The sequence below is a fragment of the Strix uralensis genome, chromosome 16 (genome assembly GCF_047716275.1).
Source record: "Strix uralensis isolate ZFMK-TIS-50842 chromosome 16, bStrUra1, whole genome shotgun sequence".
Lineage (NCBI taxonomy): Eukaryota > Metazoa > Chordata > Aves > Strigiformes > Strigidae > Strix > Strix uralensis.
In genome coordinates, this window is record NC_133987.1 from 832,489 (window position 1) to 848,501 (window position 16,013).

Here is a 16,013-nt window from a genome sequence, read left to right on the forward strand (position 1 = left end):
AGTGTTCACATTGCTTCGCAGAATCGCTTTTGTGCAGAAAACAGTAACACTTGTTCAGAACGAAAGAAAGCACAGAGCCCCAGATTTTATGTTGTCCTGGAGAGCTTGCAGAGCACTGGGGAAAGGCAGGCAGAGAATTCCCTGCTAGCACCTTCTCTGTGCCTGGGAAGCAGAAGTGTTCACATTGCTTTGCAGAATCGCTTTTGTGCAGAAAACAGTAACACTTGTTCAGAATGAAAGAAAGCACAGAGCCCCAGATTTTATGTTGTCCTGGAGAGCTTGCAGAGCACTGGGGAAAGGCAGGCAGAGAATTCCCTGCTAGCACCTTCTCTGTGCCTGGGAAGCAGAAGTGTTCACATTGCTTGGCAGAATCGCTTTTGTGCAGAAAACATTAACACTTGTTCAGAACGAAAGAAAGCAAAGAGCACCAGATTTTATGTTGTCCTGGAGAGCTTGCAGAGCACTGGGGAAAGGCAGGCAGAGAATTCCCTGCTAGCACCTTCTCTGTGCCTGGGAAGCACAAGTGTTCACATTGCTTCGCAGAATCGCTTTTGTGCAGAAAACAGTAACACTTGTTCAGAACGAAAGAAAGCACAGAGCCCCAGATTTTATGTTGTCCTGGAGAGCTTGCAGAGCACTGGGGAAAGGCAGGCAGAGAATTCCCTGCTAGCACCTTCTCTGTGCCTGGGAAGCAGAAGTGTTCACATTGCTTCGCAGAATCGCTTTTGTGCAGAAAACAGTAACACTTGTTCAGAACGAAAGAAAGCACAGAGCCCCAGATTTTATGTTGTCCTGGAGAGCTTGCAGAGCACTGGGGAAAGGCAGGCAGAGAATTCCCTGCTAGCACCTTCTCTGTGCCTGGGAAGCAGAAGTGTTCACATTGCTTCGCAGAATCGCTTTTGTGCAGAAAACAGTAACACTTGTTCAGAACGAAAGAAAGCACAGAGCCCCAGATTTTATGTTGTCCTGGAGAGCTTGCAGAGCACTGGGGAAAGGCAGGCAGAGAATTCCCTGCTAGAACCTTCTCTGTGCCTGGGAAGCAGAAGTGTTCACATTGCTTCGCAGAATCGCTTTTGTGCAGAAAACAGTAACACTTGTTCAGAATGAAAGAAAGCACAGAACCCCAGATTTTATGTTGTCCTGGAGAGCTTGCAGAGCACTAAGGAAAGGCAGGCAGAGAATTCCCTGCTAGCACCTTCTCTGTGCCTGTTCACATTGCTTCGCAGAATCGCTTTTGTGCAGAAAACAGTAACACTTGTTCAGAACGAAAGAAAGCACAGAGCCCCAGATTTGCTGTTGTCCTGGAGAGCTTGCAGAGCACTGGGGAAAGGCAGGCAGAGAATTCCCTGCTAGCACCTTCTCTGTGCCTGGGAAGCACAAGTGTTCACATTGCTTCGCAGAATCGCTTTTGTGCAGAAAACAGTAACACTTGTTCAGAACGAAAGAAAGCACAGAGCCCCAGATTTTATGTTGTCCTGGAGAGCTTGCAGAGCACTGGGGAAAGGCAGGCAGAGAATTCCCTGCTAGCACCTTCTCTGTGCCTGGGAAGCACAAGTGTTCACATTGCTTCGCAGAATCGCTTTTGTGCAGAAAACAGTAACACTTGTTCAGAACGAAAGAAAGCACAGAGCCCCAGATTTTATGTTGTCCTGGAGAGCTTGCAGAGCACTGGGGAAAGGCAGGCAGAGAATTCCCTGCTAGCACCTTCTCTGTGCCTGGGAAGCAGAAGTGTTCACATTGCTTCGCAGAATCGCTTTTGTGCAGAAAACAGTAACAGTTGTTCAGAACGAAAGAAAGCACAGAGCCCCAGATTTTATGTTGTCCTGGAGAGCTTGCAGAGCACTGGGGAAAGGCAGGCAGAGAATTCCCTGCTAGCACCTTCTCTGTGCCTGGGAAGCAGAAGTGTTCACATTGCTTTGCAGAATCGCTTTTGTGCAGAAAACAGTAACACTTGTTCAGAACGAAAGAAAGCACAGAGCCCCAGATTTTATGTTGTCCTGGAGAGCTTGCAGAGCACTGGGGAAAGGCAGGCAGAGAATTCCCTGCTAGCACCTTCTCTGTGCCTGGGAAGCACAAGTGTTCACATTGCTTCGCAGAATCGCTTTTGTGCAGAAAACAGTAACACTTGTTCAGAACGAAAGAAAGCACAGAGCCCCAGATTTTATGTTGTCCTGGAGAGCTTGCAGAGCACTGGGGAAAGGCAGGCAGAGAATTCCCTGCTAGCACCTTCTCTGTGCCTGGGAAGCAGAAGTGTTCACATTGCTTCGCAGAATCGCTTTTGTGCAGAAAACAGTAACAGTTGTTCAGAACGAAAGAAAGCACAGAGCCCCAGATTTTATGTTGTCCTGGAGAGCTTGCAGAGCACTGGGGAAAGGCAGGCAGAGAATTCCCTGCTAGCACCTTCTCTGTGCCTGGGAAGCAGAAGTGTTCACATTGCTTTGCAGAATCGCTTTTGTGCAGAAAACAGTAACACTTGTTCAGAACGAAAGAAAGCACAGAGCACCAGATTTTATGTTGTCCTGGAGAGCTTGCAGAGCACTGGGGAAAGGCAGGCAGAGAATTCCCTGCTAGCACCTTCTCTGTGCCTGGGAAGCACAAGTGTTCACATTGCTTCGCAGAATCGCTTTTGTGCAGAAAACAGTAACACTTGTTCAGAACGAAAGAAAGCACAGAGCCCCAGATTTTATGTTGTCCTGGAGAGCTTGCAGAGCACTGGGGAAAGGCAGGCAGAGAATTCCCTGCTAGCACCTTCTCTGTGCCTGGGAAGCACAAGTGTTCACATTGCTTCGCAGAATCGCTTTTGTGCAGAAAACAGTAACACTTGTTCAGAACGAAAGAAAGCACAGAGCCCCAGATTTTATGTTGTCCTGGAGAGCTTGCAGAGCACTGGGGAAAGGCAGGCAGAGAATTCCCTGCTAGCACCTTCTCTGTGCCTGTTCACATTGCTTCGCAGAATCGCTTTTGTGCAGAAAACAGTAACACTTGTTCAGAACGAAAGAAAGCACAGAGCCCCAGATTTGCTGTTGTCCTGGAGAGCTTGCAGAGCACTGGGGAAAGGCAGGCAGAGAATTCACTGCTAGCACCTTCTCTGTGCCTGGGAAGCACAAGTGTTCACATTGCTTCGCAGAATCGCTTTTGTGCAGAAAACAGTAACACTTGTTCAGAACGAAAGAAAGCACAGAGCCCCAGATTTTATGTTGTCCTGGAGAGCTTGCAGAGCACTGGGGAAAGGCAGGCAGAGAATTCCCTGCTAGCACCTTCTCTGTGCCTGGGAAGCACAAGTGTTCACATTGCTTCGCAGAATCGCTTTTGTGCAGAAAACAGTAACACTTGTTCAGAACGAAAGAAAGCACAGAGCCCCAGATTTTATGTTGTCCTGGAGAGCTTGCAGAGCACTGGGGAAAGGCAGGCAGAGAATTCCCTGCTAGCACCTTCTCTGTGCCTGGGAAGCAGAAGTGTTCACATTGCTTCGCAGAATCGCTTTTGTGCAGAAAACAGTAACAGTTGTTCAGAACGAAAGAAAGCACAGAGCCCCAGATTTTATGTTGTCCTGGAGAGCTTGCAGAGCACTGGGGAAAGGCAGGCAGAGAATTCCCTGCTAGCACCTTCTCTGTGCCTGGGAAGCAGAAGTGTTCACATTGCTTTGCAGAATCGCTTTTGTGCAGAAAACAGTAACACTTGTTCAGAACGAAAGAAAGCACAGAGCACCAGATTTTATGTTGTCCTGGAGAGCTTGCAGAGCACTGGGGAAAGGCAGGCAGAGAATTCCCTGCTAGCACCTTCTCTGTGCCTGGGAAGCACAAGTGTTCACATTGCTTCGCAGAATCGCTTTTGTGCAGAAAACAGTAACACTTGTTCAGAACGAAAGAAAGCACAGAGCCCCAGATTTTATGTTGTCCTGGAGAGCTTGCAGAGCACTGGGGAAAGGCAGGCAGAGAATTCCCTGCTAGCACCTTCTCTGTGCCTGTTCACATTGCTTCGCAGAATCGCTTTTGTGCAGAAAACAGTAACACTTGTTCAGAATGAAAGAAAGCACAGAGCCCCAGATTTTATGTTGTCCTGGAGAGCTTGCAGAGCACTGGGGAAAGGCAGGCAGAGAATTCCCTGCTAGCACCTTCTCTGTGCCTGGGAAGCAGAAGTGTTCACATTGCTTTGCAGAATCGCTTTTGTGCAGAAAACAGTAACACTTGTTCAGAACGAAAGAAAGCACAGAGCCCCAGATTTTATGTTGTCCTGGAGAGCTTGCAGAGCACTGGGGAAAGGCAGGCAGAGAATTCCCTGCTAGCACCTTCTCTGTGCCTGGGAAGCACAAGTGTTCACATTGCTTCGCAGAATCGCTTTTGTGCAGAAAACAGTAACACTTGTTCAGAACGAAAGAAAGCACAGAGCCCCAGATTTGCTGTTGTCCTGGAGAGCTTGCAGAGCACTGGGGAAAGGCAGGCAGAGAATTCCCTGCTAGCACCTTCTCTGTGCCTGGGAAGCAGAAGTGTTCACATTGCTTCGCAGAATCGCTTTTGTGCAGAAAACAGTAACACTTGTTCAGAATGAAAGAAAGCACAGAACCCCAGATTTTATGTTGTCCTGGAGAGCTTGCAGAGCACTAAGGAAAGGCAGGCAGAGAATTCCCTGCTAGCACCTTCTCTGTGCCTGTTCACATTGCTTTGCAGAATCGCTTTTGTGCAGAAAACAGTAACACTTGTTCAGAACGAAAGAAAGCACAGAGCCCCAGATTTGCTGTTGTCCTGGAGAGCTAGCAGAGCACTGGGGAAAGGCAGGCAGAGAATTCCCTGCTAGCACCTTCTCTGTGCCTGGGAAGCACAAGTGTTCACATTGCTTCGCAGAATCGCTTTTGTGCAGAAAACAGTAACACTTGTTCAGAACGAAAGAAAGCACAGAGCCCCAGATTTTATGTTGTCCTGGAGAGCTTGCAGAGCACTGGGGAAAGGCAGGCAGAGAATTCCCTGCTAGCACCTTCTCTGTGCCTGGGAAGCACAAGTGTTCACATTGCTTTGCAGAATCGCTTTTGTGCAGAAAACAGTAACACTTGTTCAGAACGAAAGAAAGCACAGAGCCCCAGATTTTATGTTGTCCTGGAGAGCTTGCAGAGCACTGGGGAAAGGCAGGCAGAGAATTCCCTGCTAGCACCTTCTCTGTGCCTGTTCACATTGCTTCGCAGAATCGCTTTTGTGCAGAAAACAGTAACACTTGTTCAGAACGAAAGAAAGCACAGAGCCCCAGATTTTATGTTGTCCTGGAGAGCTTGCAGAGCACTGGGGAAAGGCAGGCAGAGAATTCCCTGCTAGCACCTTCTCTGTGCCTGGGAAGCACAAGTGTTCACATTGCTTCGCAGAATCGCTTTTGTGCAGAAAACAGTAACACTTGTTCAGAACGAAAGAAAGCACAGAGCCCCAGATTTTATGTTGTCCTGGAGAGCTTGCAGAGCACTGGGGAAAGGCAGGCAGAGAATTCCCTGCTAGAACCTTCTCTGTGCCTGGGAAGCACAAGTGTTCACTTTGCTTCGCAGAATCGCTTTTGTGCAGAAAACAGTAACACTTGTTCAGAATGAAAGAAAGCACAGAACCCCAGATTTTATGTTGTCCTGGAGAGCTTGCAGAGCACTGGGGAAAGGCAGGCAGAGAATTCCCTGCTAGCACCTTCTCTGTGCCTGTTCACATTGCTTCGCAGAATCGCTTTTGTGCAGAAAACAGTAACACTTGTTCAGAACGAAAGAAAGCACAGAGCCCCAGATTTGCTGTTGTCCTGGAGAGCTTGCAGAGCACTGGGGAAAGGCAGGCAGAGAATTCCCTGCTAGCACCTTCTCTGTGCCTGGGAAGCACAAGTGTTCACATTGCTTCGCAGAATCGCTTTTGTGCAGAAAACAGTAACACTTGTTCAGAACGAAAGAAAGCACAGAGCCCCAGATTTTATGTTGTCCTGGAGAGCTTGCAGAGCACTGGGGAAAGGCAGGCAGAGAATTCCCTGCTAGCACCTTCTCTGTGCCTGGGAAGCACAAGTGTTCACATTGCTTCGCAGAATCGCTTTTGTGCAGAAAACAGTAACACTTGTTCAGAACGAAAGAAAGCACAGAGCCCCAGATTTGCTGTTGTCCTGGAGAGCTTGCAGAGCACTGGGGAAAGGCAGGCAGAGAATTCCCTGCTAGCACCTTCTCTGTGCCTGGGAAGCAGAAGTGTTCACATTGCTTCGCAGAATCGCTTTTGTGCAGAAAACAGTAACACTTGTTCAGAATGAAAGAAAGCACAGAACCCCAGATTTTATGTTGTCCTGGAGAGCTTGCAGAGCACTAAGGAAAGGCAGGCAGAGAATTCCCTGCTAGCACCTTCTCTGTGCCTGTTCACATTGCTTCGCAGAATCGCTTTTGTGCAGAAAACAGTAACACTTGTTCAGAACGAAAGAAAGCACAGAGCCCCAGATTTGCTGTTGTCCTGGAGAGCTTGCAGAGCACTGGGGAAAGGCAGGCAGAGAATTCACTGCTAGCACCTTCTCTGTGCCTGGGAAGCACAAGTGTTCACATTGCTTCGCAGAATCGCTTTTGTGCAGAAAACAGTAACACTTGTTCAGAACGAAAGAAAGCACAGAGCCCCAGATTTTATGTTGTCCTGGAGAGCTTGCAGAGCACTGGGGAAAGGCAGGCAGAGAATTCCCTGCTAGCACCTTCTCTGTGCCTGGGAAGCAGAAGTGTTCACATTGCTTTGCAGAATCGCTTTTGTGCAGAAAACAGTAACACTTGTTCAGAATGAAAGAAAGCACAGAGCCCCAGATTTTATGTTGTCCTGGAGAGCTTGCAGAGCACTGGGGAAAGGCAGGCAGAGAATTCCCTGCTAGCACCTTCTCTGTGCCTGGGAAGCAGAAGTGTTCACATTGCTTGGCAGAATCGCTTTTGTGCAGAAAACATTAACACTTGTTCAGAACGAAAGAAAGCACAGAGCACCAGATTTTATGTTGTCCTGGAGAGCTTGCAGAGCACTGGGGAAAGGCAGGCAGAGAATTCCCTGCTAGCACCTTCTCTGTGCCTGGGAAGCACAAGTGTTTACATTGCTTCGCAGAATCGCTTTTGTGCAGAAAACAGTAACACTTGTTCAGAACGAAAGAAAGCACAGAGCCCCAGATTTTATGTTGTCCTGGAGAGCTTGCAGAGCACTGGGGAAAGGCAGGCAGAGAATTCCCTGCTAGCACCTTCTCTGTGCCTGGGAAGCAGAAGTGTTCACATTGCTTCGCAGAATCGCTTTTGTGCAGAAAACAGTAACACTTGTTCAGAACGAAAGAAAGCACAGAGCCCCAGATTTTATGTTGTCCTGGAGAGCTTGCAGAGCACTGGGGAAAGGCAGGCAGAGAATTCCCTGCTAGCACCTTCTCTGTGCCTGGGAAGCAGAAGTGTTCACATTGCTTCGCAGAATCGCTTTTGTGCAGAAAACAGTAACACTTGTTCAGAACGAAAGAAAGCACAGAGCCCCAGATTTTATGTTGTCCTGGAGAGCTTGCAGAGCACTGGGGAAAGGCAGGCAGAGAATTCCCTGCTAGAACCTTCTCTGTGCCTGGGAAGCACAAGTGTTCACTTTGCTTCGCAGAATCGCTTTTGTGCAGAAAACAGTAACACTTGTTCAGAATGAAAGAAAGCACAGAACCCCAGATTTTATGTTGTCCTGGAGAGCTTGCAGAGCACTGAGGAAAGGCAGGCAGAGAATTCCCTGCTAGCACCTTCTCTGTGCCTGTTCACATTGCTTCGCAGAATCGCTTTTGTGCAGAAAACAGTAACACTTGTTCAGAACGAAAGAAAGCACAGAGCCCCAGATTTGCTGTTGTCCTGGAGAGCTTGCAGAGCACTGGGGAAAGGCAGGCAGAGAATTCCCTGCTAGCACCTTCTCTGTGCCTGGGAAGCACAAGTGTTCACATTGCTTTGCAGAATCGCTTTTGTGCAGAAAACAGTAACACTTGTTCAGAACGAAAGAAAGCACAGAGCCCCAGATTTTATGTTGTCCTGGAGAGCTTGCAGAGCACTGGGGAAAGGCAGGCAGAGAATTCCCTGCTAGCACCTTCTCTGTGCCTGGGAAGCACAAGTGTTCACATTGCTTCGCAGAATCGCTTTTGTGCAGAAAACAGTTACACTTGTTCAGAACGAAAGAAAGCACAGAGCCCCAGATTTTATGTTGTCCTGGAGAGCTTGCAGAGCACTGGGGAAAGGCAGGCAGAGAATTCCCTGCTAGCACCTTCTCTGTGCCTGGGAAGCAGAAGTGTTCACATTGCTTCGCAGAATCGCTTTTGTGCAGAAAACAGTAACACTTGTTCAGAACGAAAGAAAGCACAGAGCCCCAGATTTTATGTTGTCCTGGAGAGCTTGCAGAGCACTGGGGAAAGGCAGGCAGAGAATTCCCTGCTAGCACCTTCTCTGTGCCTGGGAAGCACAAGTGTTCACATTGCTTCGCAGAATCGCTTTTGTGCAGAAAACAGTAACACTTGTTCAGAATGAAAGAAAGCACAGAGCCCCAGATTTGCTGCTGTCCTGGAGAGCTTGCAGAGCACTGAGGAAAGGCAGGCAGAGAATTCCCTGCTAGCACCTTCTCTGTGCCTGGGAAGCACAAGTGTTCACATTGCTTCGCAGAATCGCTTTTGTGCAGAAAACAGTAACACTTGTTCAGAACGAAAGAAATCACAGAGCCCCAGATTTTATGTTGTCCTGGAGAGCTTGCAGAGCACTGGGGAAAGGCAGGCAGAGAATTCCCTGCTAGCACCTTCTCTGTGCCTGGGAAGCACAAGTGTTCACATTGCTTCGCAGAATCGCTTTTGTGCAGAAAACAGTAACACTTGTTCAGAACGAAAGAAAGCACAGAGCCCCAGATTTGCTGTTGTCCTGGAGAGCTTGCAGAGCACTGGGGAAAGGCAGGCAGAGAATTCCCTGCTAGCACCTTCTCTGTGCCTGGGAAGCAGAAGTGTTCACATTGCTTCGCAGAATCGCTTTTGTGCAGAAAACAGTAACACTTGTTCAGAATGAAAGAAAGCACAGAACCCCAGATTTTATGTTGTCCTGGAGAGCTTGCAGAGCACTAAGGAAAGGCAGGCAGAGAATTCCCTGCTAGCACCTTCTCTGTGCCTGTTCACATTGCTTCGCAGAATCGCTTTTGTGCAGAAAACAGTAACACTTGTTCAGAACGAAAGAAAGCACAGAGCCCCAGATTTTATGTTGTCCTGGAGAGCTTGCAGAGCACTGGGGAAAGGCAGGCAGAGAATTCCCTGCTAGCACCTTCTCTGTGCCTGGGAAGCACAAGTGTTCACATTGCTTCGCAGAATCGCTTTTGTGCAGAAAACAGTAACACTTGTTCAGAACGAAAGAAAGCACAGAGCCCCAGATTTTATGTTGTCCTGGAGAGCTTGCAGAGCACTGGGGAAAGGCAGGCAGAGAATTCCCTGCTAGCACCTTCTCTGTGCCTGGGAAGCAGAAGTGTTCACATTGCTTTGCAGAATCGCTTTTGTGCAGAAAACAGTAACACTTGTTCAGAATGAAAGAAAGCACAGAGCCCCAGATTTTATGTTGTCCTGGAGAGCTTGCAGAGCACTGGGGAAAGGCAGGCAGAGAATTCCCTGCTAGCACCTTCTCTGTGCCTGTTCACATTGCTTCGCAGAATCGCTTTTGTGCAGAAAACAGTAACACTTGTTCAGAACGAAAGAAAGCACAGAGCCCCAGATTTTATGTTGTCCTGGAGAGCTTGCAGAGCACTGGGGAAAGGCAGGCAGAGAATTCCCTGCTAGCACCTTCTCTGTGCCTGGGAAGCACAAGTGTTCACATTGCTTCGCAGAATCGCTTTTGTGCAGAAAACAGTAACACTTGTTCAGAATGAAAGAAAGCACAGAACCCCAGATTTGCTGCTGTCCTGGAGAGCTTGCAGAGCACTGAGGAAAGGCAGGCAGAGAATTCCCTGCTAGCACCTTCTCTGTGCGTGTTCACATTTCTTCGCAGAATCGCTTTTGTGCAGAAAACATTAACACTTGTTCAGAACGAAAGAAAGCACAGAGCCCCAGATTTGCTGTTGTCCTGGAGAGCTTGCAGAGCACTGGGGAAAGGCAGGCAGAGAATTCCCTGCTAGCACCTTCTCTGTGCCTGGGAAGCACAAGTGTTCACATTGCTTCGCAGAATCGCTTTTGTGCAGAAAACAGTAACACTTGTTCAGAATGAAAGAAAGCACAGAGCCCCAGATTTTATGTTGTCCTGGAGAGCTTGCAGAGCACTGGGGAAAGGCAGGCAGAGAATTCCCTGCTAGCACCTTCTCTGTGCCTGGGAAGCAGAAGTGTTCACATTGCTTCGCAGAATCGCTTTTGTGCAGAAAACAGTAACACTTGTTCAGAATGAAAGAAAGCACAGAACCCCAGATTTTATGTTGTCCTGGAGAGCTTGCAGAGCACTAAGGAAAGGCAGGCAGAGAATTCCCTGCTAGCACCTTCTCTGTGCCTGTTCACATTGCTTCGCAGAATCGCTTTTGTGCAGAAAACAGTAACACTTGTTCAGAACGAAAGAAAGCACAGAGCCCCAGATTTTATGTTGTCCTGGAGAGCTTGCAGAGCACTGGGGAAAGGCAGGCAGAGAATTCCCTGCTAGCACCTTCTCTGTGCCTGGGAAGCACAAGTGTTCACATTGCTTCGCAGAATCGCTTTTGTGCAGAAAACAGTAACACTTGTTCAGAACGAAAGAAAGCACAGAGCCCCAGATTTTATGTTGTCCTGGAGAGCTTGCAGAGCACTGGGGAAAGGCAGGCAGAGAATTCCCTGCTAGCACCTTCTCTGTGCCTGGGAAGCAGAAGTGTTCACATTGCTTTGCAGAATCGCTTTTGTGCAGAAAACAGTAACACTTGTTCAGAATGAAAGAAAGCACAGAGCCCCAGATTTTATGTTGTCCTGGAGAGCTTGCAGAGCACTGGGGAAAGGCAGGCAGAGAATTCCCTGCTAGCACCTTCTCTGTGCCTGTTCACATTGCTTCGCAGAATCGCTTTTGTGCAGAAAACAGTAACACTTGTTCAGAACGAAAGAAAGCACAGAGCCCCAGATTTTATGTTGTCCTGGAGAGCTTGCAGAGCACTGGGGAAAGGCAGGCAGAGAATTCCCTGCTAGCACCTTCTCTGTGCCTGGGAAGCACAAGTGTTCACATTGCTTCGCAGAATCGCTTTTGTGCAGAAAACAGTAACACTTGTTCAGAATGAAAGAAAGCACAGAACCCCAGATTTGCTGCTGTCCTGGAGAGCTTGCAGAGCACTGAGGAAAGGCAGGCAGAGAATTCCCTGCTAGCACCTTCTCTGTGCGTGTTCACATTTCTTCGCAGAATCGCTTTTGTGCAGAAAACATTAACACTTGTTCAGAACGAAAGAAAGCACAGAGCCCCAGATTTGCTGTTGTCCTGGAGAGCTTGCAGAGCACTGGGGAAAGGCAGGCAGAGAATTCCCTGCTAGCACCTTCTCTGTGCCTGGGAAGCACAAGTGTTCACATTGCTTCGCAGAATCGCTTTTGTGCAGAAAACAGTAACACTTGTTCAGAATGAAAGAAAGCACAGAGCCCCAGATTTTATGTTGTCCTGGAGAGCTTGCAGAGCACTGGGGAAAGGCAGGCAGAGAATTCCCTGCTAGCACCTTCTCTGTGCCTGGGAAGCAGAAGTGTTCACATTGCTTCGCAGAATCGCTTTTGTGCAGAAAACAGTAACAGTTGTTCAGAACGAAAGAAAGCACAGAGCCCCAGATTTTATGTTGTCCTGGAGAGCTTGCAGAGCACTGGGGAAAGGCAGGCAGAGAATTCCCTGCTAGCACCTTCTCTGTGCCTGGGAAGCAGAAGTGTTCACATTGCTTTGCAGAATCGCTTTTGTGCAGAAAACAGTAACACTTGTTCAGAACGAAAGAAAGCACAGAGCCCCAGATTTTATGTTGTCCTGGAGAGCTTGCAGAGCACTGGGGAAAGGCAGGCAGAGAATTCCCTGCTAGCACCTTCTCTGTGCCTGTTCACATTGCTTCGCAGAATCGCTTTTGTGCAGAAAACAGTAACACTTGTTCAGAACGAAAGAAAGCACAGAGCCCCAGATTTGCTGTTGTCCTGGAGAGCTTGCAGAGCACTGGGGAAAGGCAGGCAGAGAATTCACTGCTAGCACCTTCTCTGTGCCTGGGAAGCACAAGTGTTCACATTGCTTCGCAGAATCGCTTTTGTGCAGAAAACAGTAACACTTGTTCAGAACGAAAGAAAGCACAGAGCCCCAGATTTTCTGTTGTCCTGGAGAGCTTGCAGAGCACTGGGGAAAGGCAGGCAGAGAATTCCCTGCTAGCACCTTCTCTGTGCCTGGGAAGCACAAGTGTTCACATTGCTTTGCAGAATCGCTTTTGTGCAGAAAACAGTAACACTTGTTCAGAACGAAAGAAAGCACAGAGCCCCAGATTTTATGTTGTCCTGGAGAGCTTGCAGAGCACTGGGGAAAGGCAGGCAGAGAATTCCCTGCTAGCACCTTCTCTGTGCCTGGGAAGCAGAAGTGTTCACATTGCTTCGCAGAATCGCTTTTGTGCAGAAAACAGTAACAGTTGTTCAGAACGAAAGAAAGCACAGAGCCCCAGATTTTATGTTGTCCTGGAGAGCTTGCAGAGCACTGGGGAAAGGCAGGCAGAGAATTCCCTGCTAGCACCTTCTCTGTGCCTGGGAAGCAGAAGTGTTCACATTGCTTTGCAGAATCGCTTTTGTGCAGAAAACAGTAACACTTGTTCAGAACGAAAGAAAGCACAGAGCACCAGATTTTATGTTGTCCTGGAGAGCTTGCAGAGCACTGGGGAAAGGCAGGCAGAGAATTCCCTGCTAGCACCTTCTCTGTGCCTGTTCACATTGCTTCGCAGAATCGCTTTTGTGCAGAAAACAGTAACACTTGTTCAGAATGAAAGAAAGCACAGAGCCCCAGATTTTATGTTGTCCTGGAGAGCTTGCAGAGCACTGGGGAAAGGCAGGCAGAGAATTCCCTGCTAGCACCTTCTCTGTGCCTGGGAAGCAGAAGTGTTCACATTGCTTTGCAGAATCGCTTTTGTGCAGAAAACAGTAACACTTGTTCAGAACGAAAGAAAGCACAGAGCCCCAGATTTTATGTTGTCCTGGAGAGCTTGCAGAGCACTGGGGAAAGGCAGGCAGAGAATTCCCTGCTAGCACCTTCTCTGTGCCTGGGAAGCACAAGTGTTCACATTGCTTCGCAGAATCGCTTTTGTGCAGAAAACAGTAACACTTGTTCAGAACGAAAGAAAGCACAGAGCCCCAGATTTGCTGTTGTCCTGGAGAGCTTGCAGAGCACTGGGGAAAGGCAGGCAGAGAATTCCCTGCTAGCACCTTCTCTGTGCCTGGGAAGCAGAAGTGTTCACATTGCTTCGCAGAATCGCTTTTGTGCAGAAAACAGTAACACTTGTTCAGAATGAAAGAAAGCACAGAACCCCAGATTTTATGTTGTCCTGGAGAGCTTGCAGAGCACTGAGGAAAGGCAGGCAGAGAATTCCCTGCTAGCACCTTCTCTGTGCCTGTTCACATTGCTTCGCAGAATCGCTTTTGTGCAGAAAACAGTAACACTTGTTCAGAACGAAAGAAAGCACAGAGCCCCAGATTTGCTGTTGTCCTGGAGAGCTTGCAGAGCACTGGGGAAAGGCAGGCAGAGAATTCCCTGCTAGCACCTTCTCTGTGCCTGGGAAGCACAAGTGTTCACATTGCTTTGCAGAATCGCTTTTGTGCAGAAAACAGTAACACTTGTTCAGAACGAAAGAAAGCACAGAGCCCCAGATTTTATGTTGTCCTGGAGAGCTTGCAGAGCACTGGGGAAAGGCAGGCAGAGAATTCCCTGCTAGCACCTTCTCTGTGCCTGTTCACATTGCTTCGCAGAATCGCTTTTGTGCAGAAAACAGTAACACTTGTTCAGAACGAAAGAAAGCACAGAGCCCCAGATTTTATGTTGTCCTGGAGAGCTTGCAGAGCACTGGGGAAAGGCAGGCAGAGAATTCCCTGCTAGCACCTTCTCTGTGCCTGGGAAGCACAAGTGTTCACATTGCTTTGCAGAATCGCTTTTGTGCAGAAAACAGTAACACTTGTTCAGAACGAAAGAAAGCACAGAGCCCCAGATTTTATGTTGTCCTGGAGAGCTTGCAGAGCACTGGGGAAAGGCAGGCAGAGAATTCCCTGCTAGCACCTTCTCTGTGCCTGGGAAGCACAAGTGTTCACATTGCTTCGCAGAATCGCTTTTGTGCAGAAAACAGTAACACTTGTTCAGAACGAAAGAAAGCACAGAGCCCCAGATTTTATGTTGTCCTGGAGAGCTTGCAGAGCACTGGGGAAAGGCAGGCAGAGAATTCCCTGCTAGCACCTTCTCTGTGCCTGGGAAGCAGAAGTGTTCACATTGCTTCGCAGAATCGCTTTTGTGCAGAAAACAGTAACACTTGTTCAGAACGAAAGAAAGCACAGAGCCCCAGATTTTATGTTGTCCTGGAGAGCTTGCAGAGCACTGGGGAAAGGCAGGCAGAGAATTCCCTGCTAGCACCTTCTCTGTGCCTGGGAAGCACAAGTGTTCACATTGCTTCGCAGAATCGCTTTTGTGCAGAAAACAGTAACACTTGTTCAGAATGAAAGAAAGCACAGAGCCCCAGATTTGCTGCTGTCCTGGAGAGCTTGCAGAGCACTGAGGAAAGGCAGGCAGAGAATTCCCTGCTAGCACCTTCTCTGTGCCTGGGAAGCACAAGTGTTCACATTGCTTCGCAGAATCGCTTTTGTGCAGAAAACAGTAACACTTGTTCAGAACGAAAGAAATCACAGAGCCCCAGATTTTATGTTGTCCTGGAGAGCTTGCAGAGCACTGGGGAAAGGCAGGCAGAGAATTCCCTGCTAGCACCTTCTCTGTGCCTGGGAAGCACAAGTGTTCACATTGCTTCGCAGAATCGCTTTTGTGCAGAAAACAGTAACACTTGTTCAGAACGAAAGAAAGCACAGAGCCCCAGATTTGCTGTTGTCCTGGAGAGCTTGCAGAGCACTGGGGAAAGGCAGGCAGAGAATTCCCTGCTAGCACCTTCTCTGTGCCTGGGAAGCAGAAGTGTTCACATTGCTTCGCAGAATCGCTTTTGTGCAGAAAACAGTAACACTTGTTCAGAATGAAAGAAAGCACAGAACCCCAGATTTTATGTTGTCCTGGAGAGCTTGCAGAGCACTAAGGAAAGGCAGGCAGAGAATTCCCTGCTAGCACCTTCTCTGTGCCTGTTCACATTGCTTCGCAGAATCGCTTTTGTGCAGAAAACAGTAACACTTGTTCAGAACGAAAGAAAGCACAGAGCCCCAGATTTTATGTTGTCCTGGAGAGCTTGCAGAGCACTGGGGAAAGGCAGGCAGAGAATTCCCTGCTAGCACCTTCTCTGTGCCTGGGAAGCACAAGTGTTCACATTGCTTCGCAGAATCGCTTTTGTGCAGAAAACAGTAACACTTGTTCAGAACGAAAGAAAGCACAGAGCCCCAGATTTTATGTTGTCCTGGAGAGCTTGCAGAGCACTGGGGAAAGGCAGGCAGAGAATTCCCTGCTAGCACCTTCTCTGTGCCTGGGAAGCAGAAGTGTTCACATTGCTTTGCAGAATCGCTTTTGTGCAGAAAACAGTAACACTTGTTCAGAATGAAAGAAAGCACAGAGCCCCAGATTTTATGTTGTCCTGGAGAGCTTGCAGAGCACTGGGGAAAGGCAGGCAGAGAATTCCCTGCTAGCACCTTCTCTGTGCCTGTTCACATTGCTTCGCAGAATCGCTTTTGTGCAGAAAACAGTAACACTTGTTCAGAACGAAAGAAAGCACAGAGCCCCAGATTTTATGTTGTCCTGGAGAGCTTGCAGAGCACTGGGGAAAGGCAGGCAGAGAATTCCCTGCTAGCACCTTCTCTGTGCCTGGGAAGCACAAGTGTTCACATTGCTTCGCAGAATCGCTTTTGTGCAGAAAACAGTAACACTTGTTCAGAATGAAAGAAAGCACAGAACCCCAGATTTGCTG